Source organism: Cornus florida, unplaced genomic scaffold, assembly GCF_030987335.1.
Source record: "Cornus florida cultivar Cherokee Brave unplaced genomic scaffold, ASM3098733v1 CherokeeBrave_3.0.0_Hap2_Chr10, whole genome shotgun sequence".
Lineage (NCBI taxonomy): Eukaryota > Viridiplantae > Streptophyta > Magnoliopsida > Cornales > Cornaceae > Cornus > Cornus florida.
This window is the reverse complement of record NW_026775580.1, coordinates 55,987,608-56,003,664: the sequence shown is the minus strand read 5'-3', so window position 1 is coordinate 56,003,664 and position 16,057 is coordinate 55,987,608.

Sequence of the window (16,057 nt, the reverse complement as noted above, 5' to 3'; positions counted from 1 at the left end):
AGCTATGCATGGTACCTTCAATAGCTATGAGTCAATGTTTCCCGCGACCTGGTGGACAAACTGGTCACGCATGCATGAGAAAGTGCATAATCATCCACATAGCATTCCCAATTCCCAATGCCCAATGTCCACACCAACCATACCCACACTTTTAATGGGAAAAATAATGAAATACATTAAATCACTCCATTGATATTTCCATTAATATTTATGGGTAAGGTTTGGTGTGTCAGTCTAAAAAGATGATAAATTTTTAAATTGGAACCAATTATTGTACTTTATCACATGCCCAAAAATTTATATATATATATATATATATATTTGTTGTGGTCATCAAATCTTACACGAAAAAGAAAGAAATAAATAAATAAATAAAATGTGATTCAAAATTAACTTGTGAATATTATTATTAAAACTGTTCATAGTAAAATAACATGAACATTATTGAGAAATACACAAGGAATTGTCTCGTAATGAGTAAGAGCAACGTGAAGTGTTTTTAGACTGTCAAATTAGACAAATTATTCGTTACAATCATTATAAGAATAACGTGGTGCAACGTATGATTACAAATATTTTACCAAAACACATATGACAACTTTTTGATTTATTATAAGTCCATTCTACTTTGGTGGAGCATTTTTAGCCATTCGTTTTACCATACTATCTTTGTAACGATTACAATAAATAATTTCTCGTTAAATTAAGGGAGTTTTGGGGTTGAATTTCAATTTCGTGTCAAATTTTATAATGTTAAAAAGGAGTTTTGGGGATGGCGTTGATTCCCATTGATTCACCAACTCGCAAGTAACACTTTATATATGATTTCTCTGTCTAGAGTCATTTCAAAAATTCTTATAACAAGAGACGTAATTACACGTACTCCACTCATTTGAATCATTTTGTATTTTATGTGTACATATAAAATTGGACCACCAACTCACCAGTAAATAATTGTCCTTGTTTTAGCATTTCAATTTTTTTTTTTTTTTTTGGAAAAAATGCAGCTTTGAACTCCCCGGGCTTGAAATGGATTGATAGTAATTACGTGGCAACGTAATTAATTATATATATATATATATATATATATATATATATTTATTTATTTATTTATTTGCTTTATTAATGAATGGTAGTAATGAAACATGCCAACATAAAATACACCTTCCTAATATTTCTATTTTTTATTTATTTTTATATAGTACTTGGCTTTTTACAATATATTATCTATTTTATTAATATAAAAAAGAGTTTTTAGAAGAGATTTTATAAAACTATACTACATATTACCTATTTTATTTATTCTATTTTTTATTTATTTTTATATAGTAGTTGGCTTTTTAAGATATATTATCTATTTTATTAATATAAAAAAGAGTTTTTAGAAGAGATTTTATAAAATTATACTACATATTACCTATTTTATTTATTAATATAAATTAACGAAAAGTATTTTGTAGTTGCCCACCCAAAACACAATGATTAGAGATTTAAGTATGAAATCTGTAAAAAAATTAAAAATTGTAATAGAAGTAATGGTTTTTGCTACCATTTAAGTATAAATACGACCGCCCACATTTTCACTTCCTTTCCTTCAGCATTTGTTTTATGCAGCTTACAAATAAACTCTCACCCATTTATAGACATCTTTCCTGCTAAGGAAGGACTAGAATGTTTTATCATGAATGGTTAATATCTATTCTCTAAAACTCTATCCCAAATGTCTATAATGTATAAAAAAAATAAAAAAATAAATAAAAATAAAAATAAAAATAAGAATATTTTTTAATTTTCAAAATTCTTACAAGCTTTTAATGTTCTAGATTTCTCCACCATTTTCCACACTCCACATGTCTCCACTTCCCACACTTCTCTTCACAAATGTGAAAGATTTAACTCTTCACATGCTATGTAGAGTTCTGACAACAAAGACCAAAGCCGTAAGCTACCAAACTGATTTTCATTTTGGATATGTGCGGGTGTGACACTTACTTATTTCTCTATCCCCACCCCTACTTACATTTATTTTGTATAACCCAATATTTTTCTCTCACAAGTCTGGGGGAGCCGAAACGCACTCAAGAGTGTATGTATATTTACTTATATAATTGAGTAATTTTGCTTAATACATTATCATTTTATTTTATTTAATATTATTTTTTGTTAATTCTTTTAATATAAGATTATTTTAAAATAATCAGACATGTATCTATAATCTCATTTACTAACTAATTATATGCAATAGTTATATATATTTTTAATCAGTTGCTCTTGGTGTGTTCCATTCATCCTCCACGCACTCTTTGCTACCATTAAATAATTATGATTAAGAGTTATTTATATCCGACTAAATTTATGTAAGTAGAGGCGAATCCGCTCCCAAGTCAAAAATCTATTAAGTGAGAAGGAAAATGTTTTTTTTTTTTTTCTCTCTCTCTCTCTCTCTCTCGATAGGAATCCCAAACCCATGTTAATTAATTTCCTGCCACCACAAATTGTTTCGCATGCACGAGAAAGTGCCATCATTTTATTTTAATCCAATTGGCAAATTAGTTAAGGAAGGAAACTCGAACACAAACATACTTGTTCAGAAAGTTGACGTTTTACTAATTAGGCCACTGAAAAATGTCCAAGTGCATTACCATAGTAGCTCCCAATTGTCTACACCTACCACACTTTATTGGAAAAATAATAATAAAAGGAAAAATTAAATCAGTCCATTGAAGGAAAAAAAAATGAATTTTCCATTAAGCATACTAAGGTTTGGTGTGTCGATGTGAAAGTTTCTTACCAATTATTGGATGTTGTCACCCGCGGAAAAAATAAATAAATTATCGGGTGTGTCCTCTTTCACAAGAAATGCGTTCAAAATTAACTTGCCAATATTATTATTAACACTGCTGATAGTAAAATAATTAAAAAGATAGTGCACCTTCTACTTTCTTTTTTTTCTCAATCTTGATTCTCTAATATTTAAGAATTAGAGACACTAATATTATCTCAAAAATATTTTTTAAGAACAAATAATTATTTATTTGAGGCCAGATGAGTGCACAATAAATTTTGTAATGGTAGTTACGATCAGTGACGGACCCAGAAAATTTGGTGAGGGGGGGCGAATTTTTAATTTGTGAGTACAAAATTATATGATGGGTTTATTTTTGTAATTTTAGTAGGGTTTTTTTCATAAATTTTAAAAAAATTTAAGTATAAAATGAAAAAAAAAAAATCAGTGGGGCAAATTATAATTATAGTGGGGCATCTTCATAAATTATCAAAATTTGAAGTATAAAATGCTAAAAAAAAAAAAGAATCCAGTGGGGGCGAATTGTAATTTTAGGGGGGCATTTTCATAAATTTTAAAAACATTAGGGTATAAAATGAAAATATTAAAAATTCAGGGGGGGCATCTGCCCCCCCTAGTCCCCTGCTGGGTCCGTCCCTGATTACGATAGAAATGTTTTAATTAGTACAAGGACGGTCTTTTGAATATGAAAGGTCATGTGAGAGAGAAATCCATTAGAATAAAAAGTTAAGAAATTAGTGGGACTAAAAAGTATATTTGTGTGCGCGGGAGAGATGCAAATTAAATAAGTGGTTGAATACTAATAATATAGTTATGTTGACATTATTAAATGGTATATTTAGTAGAGCATTCAATTCCTGAGCGAGTACCCTCTGTATTTGAGTCACCTTCCTGTCCTCCCCTAGTGTTTGGCATGAATTTTTATCTTTATTTTTATGACAAGGATGTTAGTGGTTAGATTTACACAGAGTTGGAGCGAAAGCGAGAGCACAAGAGCATTAAAGTCTAAAAAATTTTAAAGCGGCAGCGGAGTGTCTTGAGAGCCTCTGTGTATTAAGTTTAAATAAAATTATATGAGGTCATGAGACTCATGACATTTATATTTTATATTTTTTTATTTATTTAAATTCATATGTAAATATTTTCATTATTATTTATTACATTAATGATATATGTAATAAATATGCTAAATTTTTGGAATAATAAATGTGTGATTTATTTGTAATATTCTCTAATTAGAAAGTTTTTTTAGTGGTATATTTTCAAACATGTATAATTAATATATATATATATATACACACACACTATTATTAAAAGTGTAAAGTCAGTATTTCAGAATAAAATAAGTTACCAATTAAAATAAATCATATAAGTTACCACTTAAAATAAATTCTATAAGTTACCAATTAAAATAATTCATATTATGATCAAAAATTTTCAAGGTTAAAAACAACTTTACTTTTTCTATTTTATTCTACTTCTAACTCCCCTCAACTATCCCAAAGGTGTGTTTTTAACTGATGTTCGTTTAAGTGATTGTTTGAGAAAAAAATTTAGTACAAAATTACCCCTAGTAGAGTATTCTTCAAATAGTTTATTTATTTATTTTCTCTCTATCCGTTAAGCAAAGTATGTGAAGCAGCAAAGAAAAATTTCCCAAAAAAACAAAAAAAGGAAAGCCAATAAAATCATATTTAAGCTATGTATAATTAATAAAATAAACGGAGAGAGAAAATCCTCTATGGCGTTGGAATAAAAGATGAAAAAATTAAGCAACTCTAGAATTCTTTTAGTGCACTTGATCTTTTGAAGCCATTTTAACAGTTAATTATTTTAATTAAAATAATTAATAATTTTTCATGTGTCCTAGTCCAATTTCTTTATTTTTCTTAATTGAATTATGCTACTTCAAGGTAGGTGGACTAAAATTGGCAATTAAAAAGCAACATAATTTCTTTTTCTTTTTTCAAATCTAATTTTTGTATAAAAAAAAAAAGGGTTAATTACAAGACACTCCCGAGGTTTGCCGTATTGACAGGCATATATAAGTTAGCCTTTTTTTGGACAGTGAGACCTCCTATCAGTTTTGTAATCCAAACAAGGCCTTATTGGTTTCGAAAAGACGATATTGCTCCTGAATATTTAAATCACTTTTTTCCTAAAATATCATACATGACAAAATGTCTAACATGCCCCTCAGTTAATAGCAGCCACACAAAATGGCGCCATTTGGTGCCAACTACGACCCCCACCTGCCCCCTTTATTTCACCTTTGTCTATCTCACTAACTTTTCAATTTCTCTAAGTCCGAAAGAAAACCAAAGGCTTTACACTTTTTCCTTTCATTTCTCTATCACGATCTCTCTAACTTTTTATCTACTGCAAAAATGTAACTTTTATTTCTGTAAACATGAACCATCATTCAAAGTCCTAGTACAAATCGTGCATATTTTCCTCTTCCTCTCTTTTTCAAATTTTTGGAACGCTAAAATTGGTTGCTTGGTGTGATCAACTGTTCGGATTCTTGGTGGTTTGTGTTGTGTTTTTCATTTTTCTGTTCTTCACGTTCTCTGTAAGTGATCTAATCTTTCCTCAGCTGCATATATGATGACTTAGTGCTTCTTTGTTCTGTAACTTTAGATATTGAGGGTTTTCTGATGGGGTTTTTTTTTTTTTTTTTTTTTTAAAAAAAAAATTCTTATTTCATGAATGCTAAAGTTGGTTGGTTGGTCTAATCAACCGTTCGGATTTTGGGGGTTTTGTGTTGTGATTGATGGTTTTTTATTTTATTTATAAATTTCTTATTTCATGAACGCTAAAGTTGGTTGGTTGGTGTAATCAACTATTTAGATTTTGGGGGGTTTGTGTTGTGATTGAGGGTTTTCTGATGGGTTTTTTTTTATATATTATAAATTTGTTGTTATTTCATGAAATTAGTTGCATATATGGTTTTTTATAAGGGTTTTATTATTATTATTATTATCAATTTATTATTTTTTAAAAAAATTAGTTGCATTTAGGGTTTCTGATTGAGAGTTTTATGTTCAGTTTGTTGTTAATTTATGTTTGAGGGTTTTATTATGAAATAATTGTTATTTTTTAGGGGAGTTTGTTGATATGCGTGTACAAATTAATAAGATTGTGTGGTATAAGTTTGCATGTTAGTGACTTTTGCAACACTAGTGATTGGTCTGCGAGTGTTAATTGTATGACGAACTATGGGTCCTGCTCTGGTTAACATGAACTGTTTCAATCCTATCTTATGCATGTTGCATTACAATTTCTATACCTATTTTGTATTAATGTTTTCTCTCAGTTGCAGATGGCTAATGACAAAGTCCATAATCTCATACTTAATTTTGATGGTCACATACATGTGTTGAATGGGATAAATCCAAATGGATATAGTTTCTTGGACTTGTATTCATCTGCTTATGCATTTATGCTTAGAAATGTTAATCAGATTGGTATGGCAATGAATATATTTTACAAATTTCTTGGGAATTGTGGTAGACTGCTATTAAATGAGGATGATAATATGATCATTATGTTTGAAATGAACTCAGATGTTAGAGAGATAGATATAATTGTTGAATTTGTTGATAAGGGTGTTCCAATTGATTTAGACAGTCAATGTCCACAACAAAATTCTGAGGGGCAAGATGAAAACAGTGACGATTCTCATAAATCTAATTACAGTTTCTCAGACAATGATGATGATGAGGACTAGAATGAGGGAAATGATTGGGATAATATTAAATTAAAAAGTGAGAGTTATGATAACAGTTGTGGAGATTTATCAGATTATAGTGACAGTGCTGAATTTAGTGGAAAAAGTGGTGATGAAAGGAAAGGTTCTGTGCATCAACACATCAAGGGGATACTAGTGTTCAAGTATGGTGCTAATGGTGAGATTAAATTTGTGAAAGATCATTTGTTTAATGATAATCACTTCAAGACTGCGTTGAAGAAGTATTCAATTCAAAAGGGTTTCAAATTGGTGATGAAGAAGAATGAAAAAATTAGAGTGACTAGTCATTGTGGGAACCTAGGTTGTCATTGGAGAATCCATGCAACAGTATTGGAAGATCAAGTTACCTATAAAGTTAAGACAGTTGGTCCAGAATACACTTGCATTAGAACCACTAAGAACAAGGTGGTTACTTCTATTTTTATAGCAAACAAACTTGTTAACAAATTTAGAAATCAACCTGACATCAGTTTTGAGAATTTGGAATAAGAAGTTAGAGACCACTTTAAGGTGAAAGTAAGTAAGGCATGTTTGAGGAGGGCTAGAAAGAAAGCTTTAGAAAAGAATGAAGGAACCCATGTTGATTCATTTTCAAAACTGTGGAAATATGCAGCTGAGATTCAAAAAACCAATCCTGGGAGTTTGGTGTTTATAAAACATTCACAAAAAGAGGAACTAAGGTTTATAAGAATGTTCTTAGCATTTGCAGCAGTATTAAATGGTTTTAAGGATGGCTGTAGACCATTTATTGGTTAAGATGGTTGTTTTTTGAAAGATCCATTTGGTGGTATTTTAATTAGTGCAGTGGGGCTTGATGGGAATAATGGGTTATACCCATTTGCATTTGCAGTAGTGGAGTTTAAAAGCAAAAAAAAGTTTGAAAGTGGTTTTTGGAATACCTACACAAAATCACTAGTGACACATGTGGGAATTTGGCTTGGGTAATAATGACTGATGGTCAAAAAGGAATACTTCCAACTGTGGATGAGGTATATCCTTATGCTCTCAATAAAAAGTGTTGCAGACATATTTATGCTAACTTTAGAACATTGTATCCTGGGGTTAAGTATAGAAAATTATTTTGGATGGTAGCTAGGGCTCATAGAGAGTTGGAATTCAACAATGCCATGGCAAAGATACAAAGTAATTGTCCAGAAGCATGGCAGTGGTTGATTGTAATACCCCTGATTTTAAAAGGATAGTCTCGGTATTTTTAAAAAAAATTTATTTTAATTGCATTTAATTATTTAGTTGATTTCTTGGCTAATTGTTTACTTGTTTAATTGATTTAATTATTTGTTAAATGTGTTAATTGATTTAATTGTTTAAATGAAATTGTGTGTGATGATGTGTATTTATTTAGGAATTTAATTGTTTTATTTTATTTTTATTTTAATATTTTTAGGGAATTGGATATGGATAGTAATAATGGACCAACTAATTGGGCTCCATGGACTACTTGGATAAGGGGTTTAATGGGTACGGATAATTACCCATGTATATGTATATTTAATAAATAAATAAATATATATATATATATAAGGAAAGTCATATATATTTATATATTACATATAAAAAGGATTACACATAGATTATACGTACCATATATTTTAGTTACCTTTTTAGTATTTAGATTTTATTTTATTTTTATTATTAGTTTGGCTTGGATTGGGAAAAGGATTAGTGTTATTTTATTTGACTATAAATATATAATTATAGGGTTGTGAAAGAGGTTAGAAAATATATTACGTACTATATTTTAGAGAGAGAAAGAAGGAAGAGGAAGGAAGAGAAAAGGAAGAAGGAGGTTAGGGTTTTTTTATCTAATCCCTAAAGGCAAGTTTTAATTCTTCTCTTCTCCTTTGATTCATACCCTATGCATGCTAGATTAATTTTAGGTTCTTCAAATTAATTAATTGAATCTAATTACATGGATTTATTTGGAAATTTCAGTTCATGTGTTTTAATATTCGGTTTGGGATAATTTTCATATTTTGATAAATTAAACTTTCATGTGTTGTAATATATTTTGTGTTTTAATCATGTGTTGTAATATATTATGGGTTTTAGCATGAAACAGTTTGATTAGATGAAATCATATTTATTTTTCCTTCATGCACGCAGAACGAGGAATTTCTTTTAGCATTAGCATGAATCAAATTGGCATGCACCAGTTATATATATAAATATGAAATCTGTGTGGTTCCTTGTATACACGCCGAACGAGGTCAACTATATATGTTTCCATTAATCAGTTTATGAATGAAGTATATAAGAATTCAAAACTAAATTTTCTTTGTAAATTTGGCACGCCGAACAAGGAAGTAACCATTAGTTTTGGTCACTTTTGCATTCTAGAATTCTACGCATTAATTGTAAGCAACAATCTCTTTGTAGCAAGATATGACTTTAACATAAACTAGTTTATAATATAATTATAATTGAAATTTGTTTTATTCATAAAGTGTACACGCAGAACGAAATTTGTATAAAGTATAAGTCAGTTTGATACAATAGTATTGGTTTTGCATTAAATAAGTTGTATGTGAATCTGATTAATGCAAGAATATTAAATTAATATTAGTATTGTTGATTGATGGATTTGAGTTAAATATTTATTTAATTTAATTAGATTCATTAAGAATTAGAATGCATGATTTAAGTTTTCATGCTAAGTATGGAATGTAATTAATTTTAAAAGAATAAATTAATTAGATATTGTTGGATTATATTATTTTAATCAATTGTTTAGATTTAAATTAATTTAATTCGAACATGGTGATGTACAATTTAGCTGAGATGCATTTTAATGTTCTATGATGTAAATTAAATGCATGCTATTTAGAATTTATATTTTTGCTCAAGTAAATACAAAGGATGTGTATATGATTTGTATCATATTTATTTGGATTATTATATGTAAACATTACTGACATTTTCCTTGAATTCGAAACTTGATTATGATATGGATTAATGCACCATTATGGGATGGGGGCATAGTAGGGACGGATTAACGTAAGAGTTAAGTCCTACCTATTTTTAATAAGGGAACGGATTAACCACAGTGTTAAGTCCTACTTATTCGTGTCAGGTTAACGGAATAGTTGGATGACATAGTATTGAAATAATAATTGGATAGTTTATTTTTGATGGTTGGATAGGACGGATTTTAAATATATAATTATACACCATGATATGAGCTTGAGTCTCAGGATCAGTGGTTAGGGTGCCTATATTGCCAGGGATGTGTAGCTAGATATAGCGTAGTTGTGTACCCTGGTAGGTCTAGGTACTCATGCTCACTATAGGTGCGTTTTGCATGTTGCCTACTATTCAGGTTGAGACAACTCTATAGTCTAGTGAGGTTCCTTTAGTGTGTGTATATATCTATATATGGACTATTTAGTTATTATTGAATTAATTAGGATGTATACGTGTATCGGGTCTCTGTTTGGGATGTAGTAGATTAGAACTTGTATGTGGGCCTGACCCACCATTATTTTTCAGGTGTTCGTCAGTTCCAGTCTTAGAGATTGTTCGTGCCGAGCAGAGACAGCCATTCATTCTTCCGACTCTACGTAGGACTCTTCTTCATTAGTAACTTATTATTTTTTTCGATTCAGTTATATCAGTTAGGATATTATTAAGGGTCCACAGTATGGATTCCCGAGTTGTAGTTTAATTAATTACTGGTATCAGAAGATTGGAGGATTTTATTATGGGATTTTAATCATTATTTATTTGAGGATTTTTAAATAAGAATTTATTATTTAGTTTTCCTTTCAGCTTATCTGTTTATTTTTAATTCATCTTGTATTCCAATGCTTGTTTAAATATTAATTGTTTGATATCCCTTGTATTCTGTGCTCGGACTTGATCACCCGTGGCTCTAGAATCGAGGGGTATCACATTGATGGACCATCCACTTGAAACATGGGCAAGGCATATGTTTGATGAGAGACAAAAGTGTGATTTTCTGACAAATAATGCAGTTGAGTCGTTAAACTCATGGCTTAAGAATGCGAGGGCAAAACTTATAACTGCTATGTTTAAGGGTATAGGAACTAAGCTTATGAGCAAATTCTCCAAAAGGTTTCAGAAATCTGCTACTTGGGATAATTTTGCAGTCCCAAAAATTAGAAACAAGTTGAATTTAGTTATTAAAAAGGCAGGGACATGTCAATTGATCTATCTAGGTGGTGACTTTTATGAGGTAACAGAGGAAAATACCTTCAAACATATTGTCAATCTTCAGAGAGGAACTTGTTGTTGCAGGGAATGGCAACTCAGTGGTGTGCCATATAAGCATGCAGCAATATGTATTACAAGGAGAAGATAAAATATTGAGGAGTATTGTCATGAATTCTTCAGTAGGTACACTTATGTGAAAGCTTACAAAAATCTCATATATCCCATGCACCATGAGACTTTATGGGATGAAGTACCTAAGAAGGATTTGCTTCCTCCAGTTCTAAAAAGGCCTGCAAGAAGACCTAGAGTGCAAAGGAAGAGGGAAACTGATGAAACACGGGCTAGTAAAAGGTCTACCATTATTCATTGTAACAGATGCATGGATACTGGACACAACAAAAGGGGCTGTCAAAAGGCTCCAGTTCAGAGCAAAGGATCAAGGAAAAGAAAACAAGTGTCAGCATCAACTTCAGCAACAACTTCAAGAAAATGAAGGAGATGAAGGAAAGGTGAAGGAGCAAGGACAAGGAGTAAAACAACAGCAGCAGCATCAGCATAGGTAATCCTTGGTTATTTTAAATTCGTTTAATTTCCTTTAAAAAATAGTCAAATTTTCCTTTTGAAATCAAATCCAATTTTTTTCCCTTTCAAAATTCTCTCATTTTTCTTTCCTTTTTAAATTTTTTGTTAATTATTTATCTTTCTTAAATTACTCATTGTTTGACATATTATTTTGAGTAATTTTTCTTCTTTTGCCTCTTAATTTATAGAATCTATATTTATTGTCGTGATTATTGATTTTTTTTTTTTTTTTTTCATTGTGCCCCATCTGAATTTAATTTCTGGCTCCACCCCTGTCTATATATCATAGTTATTTTTTAATGTACATTTGCAATTGCAAATCAGTAATTATGCACAACTCACTCAGTCTACTAGAGTTGCAGGAACATCAGCACCACTACAAGCCAGTCAGTCCACCCAGTCTAATGTAAGCACTTATTTGATTTGCATTTGTTTTTCTTACTGTAAATAGCTTACTTCAGTTTAGATGTTATTTCTAAATGGATGAATTTTTTTGTTCTATTTTTGTAGGTTACAAATTATGCACAACACACATAATCAAGCATATCAGCATCAACTACACCACCCACTTAGTCCAATAGAACCTCAACAAGTGATGGAGTATTCGGTCCACCCTGGTACTAGGATTTGGCAATCAACAACATATCTTTTTGGGAGTTAGGTAACATTTATGTTTTTGTAAACGCCGCATATGACACGTAGAACACCAGTTGGGTTATTTTTTTGTTAATTGGGTAACACTGGAAAGTTAGTTTTTGTTCGCACATTTGGTTTATTGCACATGTATTTGTTGCTAATTGCATAACATAGTTGCTAACTGCACCTCATACTTGGTTAATTTTTGGTGTCAAATGATGGCTATGTAATGACTTGTACAAATTTTTGGTGTCAAATGATGGCTATGTAATGACTTGTACAAGTTTATAATGACTGTAATGTTATTTTTATTTGGGTTAAGACTTTATTAATTTTAAATGTTATGTAATGGGCTATGTACAAGTTTGTAATGACTGTAATACTATTTTTATTCAGGTTAAGATTTTATTAATGTTAAATGATGGTTATGTAACGGGCTACTGAAGTATTTGCAAATTTCTTTTCTTTTCTTTTTTCATTTTTTTTTTTTTTTTTGTGTAAAGCTTCTGTTGGCTACAATGTTACAAAGGACAACTGAAGTACTTACCATTTTTTTTTTTTTGTTGCAAAGCTTTAATTTTATTTTGGTGCAAAACTTCAATTCCATCGTAATTTTTTTTTTTTCGGTGCAAAGCTTTGTACTTAAAATGACACAAAGCTTCCACTTGCCATTTTCTGTATTATTTCTCCTTTATTTCACTAGTTGTATTTTGACATATATATATATTGCAAGTTCCATTACAAGTACCATTAATGTTAAATGTAGGTTATATATAACAACTTCCATTAATATGGCTAGAATTTTTGGCACCAAAATAGTAGTTTTTGGCAGTTGTGCACTTTTTTTTCCCATCAAATGGTAATGAGGGTAGTTTGGTCCAATTAATTCAATTGTAAAGTAATAATGGTCCACAAACAAGTCAAAGGGCAAATTGGTCAAATTTTCATGTGTCAGGCGTGCTAGATGGTGTTAGGGGGTGTTTTGTCAACTTTATCAAATTTCAGAGGGTCTCATTGTCCAAAAAAGGGCTAACTTATATATGGCTGTCAATACAGCAAATTTCAGGGAGTGGCGTTGTAATTAACCAAAAAAAATATATTTCTTACTTCGAGAAAACAAAATACTCCAAAATAAATTATTTGAAAAATAATCTGTTAAGGGATAATTTCGTTCAAAAAATTTCCTCAAGACAACCACTTAAATGGACATCAGTTAAAAATATCCCTTGGGATAGTTGAGGGGGATTTTTTGCAATTCGCCTTTGTTTAATTGAAATTTAATCAAGATATTTCAAATAATTTATAGATAAAATAATAAAATAATTTACCAAATAACAAAATAAGTTATAATTAAAATAAATCGTATAAGTTACCAAATAAAATAAACAAGTTACGTATTAAAATAAATTATGTAATATTTAATAAAATAATTTACCAAATAATAAAGTAACTTACCAATTAAAATTAAACAGGTAATTGTTTAATTAAAATTCAATCAAGATGTTTCGAATCATTAAATAAATTACCAATTAAAATTAAATAGGTAATTATTTAATTGAAATTCAATCAAGATATTTCAAATCACTTATAGATAAAATAATAAAATAATTTACTAAATAATAAAATAAGTTACCAATTAAAATAAATCTCATAATTCTTCAAGGTTAAAACAACTTTATTTTTTCTATTTTATTCTATTTTACATTATGTTTTCTTCCAACTTTTGTAGTAATTTCTTTGAATTGCATTGATTTTTTATTTTGGATGACTCCATTTATTTTTGAAAAAATATCTTAATTTATTTTGATTGATCTATTTTGCAGTATGGTACATTATTCTTTGTTTTATTACAGGTACATTATTCTTTGAATTGCATTAATCATGTTGATTTCTTTTTTATTTTTATTTTTTGTGTTTGTTTAATTATATTTTATTCTTTGAATTGCATTGTTATCATCATTTATTAACTAAACAAATAAATTTTGTAATATTATATATTTCCTTGTCTATAAGTTTTTAAATATTATATATTTTTCAATCTCTAATTATATACATATTATACAAATAATTGCAACCCCTTAAACTTGATGTTTTATTCTTAAATTTTAATTTTGATAACACATTTCGCTTCAAAAATATTTAAAATTTTAATTACTAAAAAAAGTTACTAATCATTTATTTGTAAAAGTGAATTTATTTTGATAATTTTTGTATAAATTTTTAATTAAGGTTATAAAATAACTTTTCATCTCGTGCATCGCACGTGTGCTTTATTAGTATGTGTGTGTGTGTGTGTGTGTGTGTGTGGGTGGTAATATAGCAATACCATATAGCTAGGGCATACGTGGAATTTAAGTAATTAATATCTATATACCCTATAAAAGTGTATTCAATTTATAATATTTATATACATTTTAAAAAGTTATTTTTCGTTAAAAGAAAAGTTAATTGACATTTGGTTAACACCTCTTTAAACCATTGCATATTAAAAAGTATAATGATAATTTTCAAAAGTCATCAACTGTTAAGATGCCTCTTGTCAAGAGTTATCTATGGTCTATATATATGTAGAGAGTCCTATATTTTAAGATTTCACAAGGAAAAAAAAAAAAACTGTCGTTCTCCCTGCAAAAATGTTATTCTTAGTCTATAAAAATTGCTGTTAAAATTGTTGGAGTCATGAGATTTGGGTGTTGCCTAACTCTTTCTTTGAAACGATTCACAGGTTCTTCTTTCTTTTCTTTCTTTTTCTTACTTTCCTTTACATTTTTATGCCCAATTTTAATATAAGAAATAAATGTTTATGTTAAAATAGTTTTACAAAATTATATATGTTAATACGGTATTTTTTAGCCATTAAGATATTATGTTTTTCGTTTATATATGGCTACAAAATCCTATATTTTAAGCTTTTGGGGTGAAAAAAAATAAAGAAGACTGCAAAAATATTATTCTATTTTCAAGTCTATACATTAATACGGCGATTTTCAGCGGTTAAGATGTCTATCGTGTCTAGAGAGGCCCATACTTTAAGATTCTAGGAAAAAAAAAAATACTGCAAAAATATTATTCTATTTCCAAGTCTACCACCTACATAATTCTTTCTCAGATGATATTCTTCTTTATATAATAATTAGTTTTGTAGGTGATAAAAGTAGTTATTATTATTATTGGAGTAAAAAAAAATTGGGGTGCTGTGAACTCTTTCATTTGAAACGATTCCCACGGTTTCTACGTTCATCTCTCCCCCACACAGGCCACACACACACACACACACACACACACATATATATATATATCAACATGCTATCAATTTATACATTTAAAACAATTTTTTAATTTTAATTGGAAAAATAAACGTAATTTTTCATTTTAATTAAAACTGTTTTACAAAATTATATACGTTAAACATTCCACAACGATAATTTCAAAATGCACCAGTTATTAACATTACAATTGTCACTTGTCCTTTCTCTACAAATGATTAGAGAGTCCCAAATTTTTCAATTTCAAAAAAGAAAAAAGAAAAAAAAAAAAAAAATTCCGTCATGTTCTTCTCTTTGAATATATCATTCTATTTTCAAGTTTCAAGTCTGCTGTCTACTAATATAGTATACTTCTTTTATAATTTTTTTTTTAAAGTGGATAAAAGTTGCTTATAAACTGTTGGAATTACCATTTTTGGGGTGTTGCCAACTTTTAATTTTAATTTGTTGGAGTCATCAGCTTTTCTTTCTTTTCATATCTATAAATCTCTTTATTAAAGTCAATTAGATTTATTGTATTTACATACACTTTTAAAGTAGCTATTTTAATTTAAAATAAACAAATTACGTGACTTAAAAAAAAAGAAAAAAGAAAAAAAGAACTAAACTACCTAAAAGTTACAACCCCTTTTAAAAGTCATCTTCTTAATGCAAACACTTCTAATACTTTAATAGTTACACAAAGATTATTAACACCCATCACTTATATAAATCATATTAATAGTTACGTGACTTTTCCCTATTCTTCATATTTATAGTTATCACGTTCATATAAATCATCGCTCATAAAATTAATTTGTACTAATCGTTATTCCGTTAATCTAA